The sequence below is a fragment of the Prionailurus viverrinus genome, chromosome C2 (assembly GCF_022837055.1).
Source record: "Prionailurus viverrinus isolate Anna chromosome C2, UM_Priviv_1.0, whole genome shotgun sequence".
NCBI classification, from domain to species: Eukaryota; Metazoa; Chordata; class Mammalia; order Carnivora; family Felidae; genus Prionailurus; species Prionailurus viverrinus.
In genome coordinates, this window is record NC_062569.1 from 153304226 (window position 1) to 153312602 (window position 8377).

Below are 8377 nucleotides of genomic sequence, written 5' to 3' on the forward strand. Positions count from 1 at the left end.
GGAAAAGGCAAGAAGGATTCTCCCCCGGAGCCCTCAGAGGGAGCATGGGCCTGTGAACACCTTGATTTTGGGGGGCCTTCTCACCTCCAGACTGTGAGGTGTTATAAGACTCCCAGTCCGTGGCCCTTTGTCACAGCCGCCCTAGGAAACGAATCTACCCCCCCACTCCCGTTGGCTACCGTCACCTGCCCATCCCTTCCCATCCTCAATGGCCCCACTTCCTATGACACTGCTCTGCCCTTTCTTTGCTTTTTGCATACATACATACATGTACACATCCACAAACACTTGAGAGTCAGTTCTACACATCATAGCCCCTTACGCCCCAATACTACCATAGTAATTTCCTAGGCACCTAGATGTCCCCTTACAGAGCCGAAGGAAAGCTATCGAGTTCAGAAAATGTAGCTTGATGCAATACTTTGATCTGACCTATAGTCCAGACTCCACCTCCATCAATTACTCCAACGTTGTTCTCTGTGGCCCCTCCCCCTTCATATAGCATCCAGATTACACTGAGCCGACCTGTCTCCTTCGGCTCCTTCAATTTCCTTCAACAGCTCTTAACTTTTCCTGTCTTTCCCGATATTTGTGCAACGTGGGCCAGTTATTTTACGGGATGTCCCTCTCTTTGGTTTGGTCGGATGTTTCCTCTTGGTTCGTGTCAATCTCTGCACCCCAGCTAGCTACGTCATAAGGAAGGTTGTGTCCTTCACAGGGTGACCCGTCTGGAGCACCCAGTGTCACCTGTCCACACTGATGACGTTGACTCTGGTCGTCCAGTAAAGAGCGTGGTCTGGTGTGGGCACAGTACTCTCTGTTTGCTCGCTTGCAGATAATGAGTAATCTATGAGATGTGCAGGGAGATGCTTTGCGATCATGTAAATATCTTGTCTCTGTCTCTGTCTCTGTCTCTGTCTCTGTCTCTCTCTCTCACACACACACACACACACACACACACACACATGCATGATAATGTTCTGGCTTAAAGCAATGATTACAAAATGCAACACTTACACTGCATTTATCAGTCAGCACCTCCTGCAAGGAAAAGTCTTCCCTTTCCTTCATTAATCAGTGTACAACAAGAAAGCCTCACTTTCGAGATCATTGTTTCCACCATGCACTTGAAAACAGTTCAATATTTACTGCGGAGGCTGAACGGTAACTTCCTCGTTCAGTTCCACCTGCATCCACAAAAAATTACTGGGAATACAACCTCCATCAGGCAACCTTTTAAAAACATTATTCCACGATGGGTATATTCCAACCCAGAGAGCGTAAGTTTGTAAGCAACGTGAGGCTGAAGTTTTAATAGACATAACTAAATATTACACAGTCCTCAACCTGGACGGATATCGTTGATGGTCAGAGTAGCAATGAAAGAGTGTGTTCTGTGCTCACAGAAACTAACAGGAGAAAAAGGCCCAAACACCGTATGTCCCAGAGTACGGGTGGACATGTACGGGGTCTTTAGAGTATTTCACCAAAGACAACATCAAAGGTGACCCGGGATGTGAGGTTGTTTTCAGAATATAGGACAGGCCACCCAGCCAGGTGGAAGACGGTAATATGAAATACAGATCCAAAGTCGAGCCTGAAGCCCAGGTACCACAGTGATGGTGGCTATCGACAAACCAGAGGTTGGCAGGAGGCCTGATTCAAGTACATCATGTGAGTAATTCCTGGCATGCCTCCTTAGAAATGTCATCTCTTACAACTTTGATCAGCCCCAATCACTAGGCGGTCCTAACAGCCAGTCGCCCATGGGGTGTCTTTAGACTGGAAGAGTTCATATGGCGACCAATGGCGACCTAGCGTGTGATCCTGACCATGACCTCTCATGACTCACAGGGATGGGGTGGGGGGAGGAGAACGTCACCTTGGGATCTGTATACTCACCGCTGCCCCTCCTCGATGCTTAGACCGCGAGATTCCACAGGCGCTAAATTCACTTTTAACTTGCGTTCCTCACACACAGCTTAGTTGGCGTGCAATCCAGGAACCATGTTTTAAAACCATCTTTTTCTCTTTCGTGCATACAGCTGTAATTTACAAATAAATATATATGTACCCAAATGAGTTGAAAACCTACATCCACACACAAACCTGCACACAGATGGATACAGCTGCTCTATTCATCATTGCCCAAACTTGGAAACAACTAAGATGTCCTCCAATAGGTGAATGAGTAAATAAACTGTGGCACCTGCACGTGATAGAATGCTATTCAGCAATTAAAAAGCAGGGTGGGAGGGGAGCGCCTGGGTGGGGTCAGTCAGTTGAGCGTCTGATTTCAGCTCAAGTCAGGATCTCACGGTTCATGAGTTTGAGCCCCACATCGGGCTCTGTGCTGACAGCTCGGAGCCTGGAGCCTGCTTCGGATTCTGTGTCTCCCTCTCTCCCTGCCCCTCCCCTGCTCACGCTCTGGCTCTCTCTCTCAAAAATAAATAAACATTAAAAAGAATTTAACATAAAAAAAAAAAAGAACTATCGAGCCACAAGAAGACACGGAGGAACCTTAAACGCATACCACCAAGGGAAAGAAGACAATCCACGAAGCTCACACGCGATATGATTCCAATTCCGTGACATTCTGAAAAGACAAAACCATAGTTTTGGTTGCCAGGGCTTGTTGGGGAAGGAGGGTGCAGATCAGAGCACAGAGGATTTTTAGGGGGTGAAACTATTCTCTACGATGTCGTAGCGGCACATTACAAGCATGTCAAAACCCAGAATGTGGGGCGCCTGGGTGGCGCAGTCGGTTAAGCGTCCGACTTCAGCCAGGTCACGATCTCACGGTCCGGGAGTTCGAGCCCCGCGTCGGGCTCTGGGCTGATGATGGCTCAGAGCCTGGAGCCTGTTTCCGATTCTGTGTCTCCCTCTCTCTCTGCTCCTCCCCTGTTCATGCTCTGTCTCTCTCTGTCCCAAGAATAAATAAACGTTGAAAAAAAAAAAGTTAAAAAAAAAAAAAAACCCAGAATGCACAACGAGAAGAGCGAACCCTAATGTAAATGAGGGTCTTGACTGAATAAAAACGATCCATATTGGCTCACCCGTTGCGGCAAATGTGGCGGCTCTGATATAGGCTGTTTACACCCGGGGAATCTGGGAGCGGGGAGGGCAGGGAGGGAAACGGTCCCTGCGACTCTCTGTACTTTCCACTCAATTTTTCCGTAAACCTAAAACTGCTAGGAAAAAAATGGTGTAATATGTATAAAACCCACTCTCAATTATACAGGCTTCATATGATATTGTCGTACGTGTTAAGATTAACGGGCCAAATATGTCAACACCATCTACTGGATTTGGATCCCATAATAGGTGTGACCATACACTGAAAATGAATACTTTGAAAATTTAGACAGAAGTGGTCCAGCTGTGATTTCTGGCACAGATCAAAGATTATTCATCTCCAAACATGCGCAGATAGGTCAAGGGAAAATATCTAGTAGAATTTTTTTTAAGTTAAGTTGTAAAAGGAAAAAAGTTCAGTTGGATGTTTCAGCCTTTCTTAAACGATGGAGTTCACAACCAACCCCTGTGTGTGCACAGTCCTGACGCTTCCTGATGAAGGTCAAAGTCGGAAACACAAGGATACCCCCCGGCCACGTCCTACATTCCTTTGGTGTATTCCTGCTTACGTAGAATGCTTGGTTTTTCACGCAGCCTCAGGTAAAGTGAGAGCTAATCCTTCAGCAGAGCACAGCATCCCATTTCAAAACCACATACGACTTTCGGGCAAAAGAGTTATGTGTTTGCCCAACACGCCCTTTGAAATTAAAACTCCTCACAGGTTCCAGGAAAAGCAGGAAGGTATTTTCCCTGGTAGCTCTATAGATCACACTAAAGGTTCTACTTCAGTACAGACCTAGACACATATCCACCCACGGTGACTAAAGCTGTTTAAACACTCAGTGCGTAGAGTCAAATAATTCACCGGTGCCAAGTTTCATTTACCTTAGGTGGGGGCTCTGTTTCTCTGGCGTCTCATCCCCTCCTATGCTAAACAAACATCTCATTCCAAGAAAGAGTACGAGCCAATTATCAGGGGTTATTTTGGGAAATGACTCTTCAGTAGACAGATTGCCTTTATAGAAAACCGATCTGTAAAATAAAACAAAATTTAAGAATAGCAGACTTCTGTTTCAAAGTAGGTTCAACCCGATACATTTAGTTAATAATATATATCTGCACTAACAGCACGGAGCCTGCTTGGGATTCTCTCTCCCCCTTTCTCTCTCTCTCTCTGCTCCTCCCGCCCCCTCTCAAAATAAATAAGCTTTAAAAAAAATGTTTTTAAAAAGAAGCTATAATGGAACTCTGGCTCCAGCTGCAATCAGTTAAGGGTAGGATGGCCACATTGTTTGCGCACCCAGTGCATAGTGAAAACATGGGTCCCCTTGTTCAAACACTAAGAAATTCAAGATGGCAACAGCACTAAGCCATGCCCAGCGGCCTTGTGCTTGCGGGTCCACAGGTGGGACACCGCACGGGTGCCAACCTGGAAGCCAGCATGGGCTGAGTTGCCTTGGACGTATCCTTATGTTTTAGTTTGCCTTTTGCAGAGACACCAGACGGCCACCGGTGCACAGCCGGGATATTTGAGCAAAGGAAAGTGAATGAGGGAAAGTTTTCACCCTTTGTCTCCTCATTAATTAAAAAAAAAAAATTGACATTTATTTATTTTTGAGAGACAGGGTGAGAGAGGGGGAGGGGCAGAGAGAGGGAGACACATAATCCAAAGCAGGCTCCAGACTCTGAGCCATCAGCACAGAGCCCGATGCAGGGCTCAAACTCGCAAACCACAGGATCATGCCCTGCACTGAAGTCGGACGCTCAACCGACTGAGCCACCCAGGCGCCTGCCTCATTAACTTAACTAAAACTTTGACCCAGGTTCACTATGCAATAGTAGTAGGAGAACCATGTGCTTTTGAAAACATTTTCAAAACGATACTTTTTTCAAGACTCAACCCTTTCCTTTCCTGCTTCGTTCGAGGCGTCTCCAGAGCCTGCACCCACCCCACACCTGCATCAAAACCTCCATCACCTCCTTCTTCAAAGAGCTTTTGTTAATTGAAAGCCACTCCTTCCTGCCCAGGGGTTCAGGGAGGGGTGTCCTGGGGTCCAAGCTGACGATTTGCACTCAGGCGCCTTCTCGAAGGAAGCTTGGCTGCCCCTGAGCCCCTCCCAAAGAACGCGGCTCAATCCAGCCTTTCTGTGCGTTCCCTTCCTAAAATGAAGCTGGTGAGGGGTGACAAGGTGGCTGAGCTGAGCCAGAGAATGGTGACCCGGACCTGAGCCTTTCTCTATGCACCTCAGTTGCAAACCAGCAAGTCTGCTGTCTTAAGGTCGTTCCCCTCAGCCCCGCACTGTCAGTTTATAGCGATCCAGTGCTTGTCTAGAAAACCAAGGGGCTTCGGTGAAAAAGTTTGGGGCTGCTTTTGATCTGGGTTTTATCTTATTTACTTTAGTATTTTTAGACATAGTTAATGTGGGTAATGCAGCACTGCAGGGTCTCAGAAGGTGTAAGAAGGCGGACATAGGAGAATTTTTCCTCCTGCCCAGAGGTCCCCACTCCCAGTAGATAATTTTATATATTCTTCAAAGTCTATGATGCAAACACAAGCAAATATATATCCCCCCCTTCACACAAAGGGTAGCATGCTGTAACCCTACTCCGCCCTTTCTTTTTTAAGTGAACACTCTTTCTCAGAGCCGTCCCCTTCCAAACCTAGAAAACAGCCCCCTCATTGCAATTTCCTGTATGGATGTCCCATAATATACAACCAGTCTTCTCTTAGGGGACAATTATGTGGTTGCCGATGTTGGGCTGTTACAAAATTACTCAAATCTATTTTCCAAACGTGACCTGTTCGCTCACACTGAGCACAGCGCCCGAGTCTGTCACTGGCCATCCCACGGGACCCTCATGGCTCAGTGTCGCGGTCCTGAAAAGCAGGTTTCCGAAAGGTAGCACTCATTTTTACCATCAGAAATTCGGACCTAAAGACTTTTCCCTCTCCACCTAAATTCTTCCAGAGATTTTTCCCAGCTTTTGCCTTCGATCTCAGAATGTGTAACCCCCTTGTTCCCAATATACCAAAGAATCCAGGGGTCCTACAGATGAAAACAAGCTCAAAGCTATCAGACAATTAAAGAGCCCAGGAGCACCTTTGAATTGCCATTAACATTTGAGTCTTTTGACTCAAACCCTTTGCTATGCTAAAAGACACACGGATTTTAGCTAGAGAAAGAGCTCAGCAAAATGAGTATCCCTCGGGAAGTGCTCAGTAAATCATAGTGAAAAACATACCCACTCCCTACGGTCAAAAAAATTAGCCCTAATGAAACACTCCAAAGATGCGAAGAAACACTGAAAAGAAAATGTACTACCTGAAGCACCTCAGCTTTTCCCCACCCCCATTCCTAGGTTAATATGTGATGATGTCAGCCAGACTTCATCCCTGGATCTCCGCCCCATACTTGATGTGGGGCTCCTACAGTCAAGGATCGCTGCACACACACCTTCAGAAAAGGTCAATGCTGTGGTCCTCGGTGTGACCTACCGGGGACTCCTGGGAGCCCCAGGCCCTTCAGGGACTCCATAAAGTCAAAGCCACTTCTGTAACAACCCTAAGATGTTATTTGTCTTTTTCAGTCTTGTTCTTTTGGTGTAGAGTGGGGTTTTCCAGAAGTTTTGTAACATGCACTGTTACAGTGTGCTAAATTCAGAGGCGGATATGAGAATCCAGATGTCCTCCATTAAGCCAGCCCAAAAGGACCTGAAAAAATGCAAAATAATGCCGCTCTTCCTATTCGACTATTTTTGTTTGGGAAAATACTGTGTTTTTTAAAAAATAAAATGATATTGTTTATGCCAGAAGGTAATGGGTTTATTACTTTTTTATCAGTTAATACATACTTTCGAAATTTCTGTTTTACTTTCTAATGCCATAAAAGTGCTCTGCTTAGCATAATCCACAAGAACGAAAGCTTTTCAAGGTCTTCGGTAATTTCTAAGAGCGTAAAGAAATCGAAAGGTTTGAGAACTGCTGGCCTTTACGACAAAGAAAGATACTGAGATTATCAGTTCACGAACTTGATGTTCGGGAAGGTCAGCCAGCCTGTGGACTTGGTTCCCTGTCACATTCCTGGCTCGGGCAGGGTCCCCGCACACCGTGGGCCTCCTGCGTGTGAATGAAGAAGGGAGAGAAGGACCAAGGAAGGCAGCGGGACCTTTCCACTGATTGTTAGTAAATAAAGCAACTAAGTCAAATGTAGGAAAAGTCTCCAACAGTAAAAGGCAAGTCATTCGGGGTGAATTGCCTAACCGGCGGAGAACAGGCAAATGGTAAAACACGCGGGATCTACGTTGAAAGAGAAGAAGGGGAAGATGTCAATAGAACATTCGTGTCCCAGCAAGGACTGTCCAGGACATCTGGTTCCTCACCTCTGCCAGTGCTCCGCGAAGAGTTCCTTCCATGTTACCCACCCATGGGCCCCAGCAGTGGGAGGCCAGGTGTGCCCAGCTTAAGGTGGCCACTCACATCCCCTATGGTCCCGATGACAACGCATTTTGAGACCTTCGCCCAGAAGTACTACTGCTCAGGGTTCCTGTCCTGGGTGTTCATCACTGAGCGTGCCTGTACCAACTTAGATTAAGTGTACATTTTGCTCTCCAGAGTACTGTACCTGTCTACACCTGCCAGGGAAGCCTGAGGGTTCCTCTCTCCACTTATCCACCAACACTTAGCATAAGAAGGCTTCCTAGTTTGCCTAATAGACTTAAAGTGATATCTTATTCTCTTGCTTTGTATTTCTCCTGCTCCTAATGAGGGTCTCCTCCTAAGCTTGAGTATGGGGTCACCTCGCCTGTAAATCGCCTGCTTATACCCTTCATCCTTTTTCCCATTAGAATTCCTTCTTTCTTGTATTGGTTTGTAGGTGTTTCTGGATATTCTCCATCGGTTTTAGTTATGGACATATCTTTCTGCAACCCAATGCCTTCCCTAAATCTGTCACCCCCTGACTTTGTTCATGGGGTCCTCACGGGCAACAACATCTTACCTGCTATTTTTGCTTGGGATATGAGCTTTCAGAAATTTGCTTACTAACCCTTTCCCATCTCTAGGGCCGCAGAAATCCTCCTACATCGTATTCTATTGAATCTCTGGCTTTATCTTTCACTTTAGTTGAAGTCGAAAGAGATAATGACGTATGTTTACGTTGCAAAATAAATAGGAGAGCGGACACTGTGGAAAGCCAAGAATTCCCTTGCACTGGCCAGAAGACGGTCATCTGGAGCCTGCACCTCCGGGGACTGCACCGTGCATTCTCGTGGCTGAAGGCATCACAGAAGATGCTTCTCATGG

The 8377-nt window shown here is 46.4% G+C and overlaps 1 long non-coding RNA gene across 1 annotated transcript in view; it reads right to left on the reverse strand.

The window, feature by feature from the left end:
* LOC125175592 (uncharacterized) overlaps positions 1–4101 on the reverse strand; it is a 39668-nt gene extending 35567 nt beyond the window's left edge. The window contains exons 1-3 of the long non-coding RNA XR_007155889.1: positions 3961–4101; positions 2534–2596; positions 1903–2045 (exon numbers count right to left, since the gene is read on the reverse strand). This is a non-coding gene — a long non-coding RNA (uncharacterized LOC125175592). The remainder of the gene's footprint in view (positions 1–1902; positions 2046–2533; positions 2597–3960) is intronic.
* Between the last annotated feature and the right edge of the window lie 4276 nt (positions 4102–8377).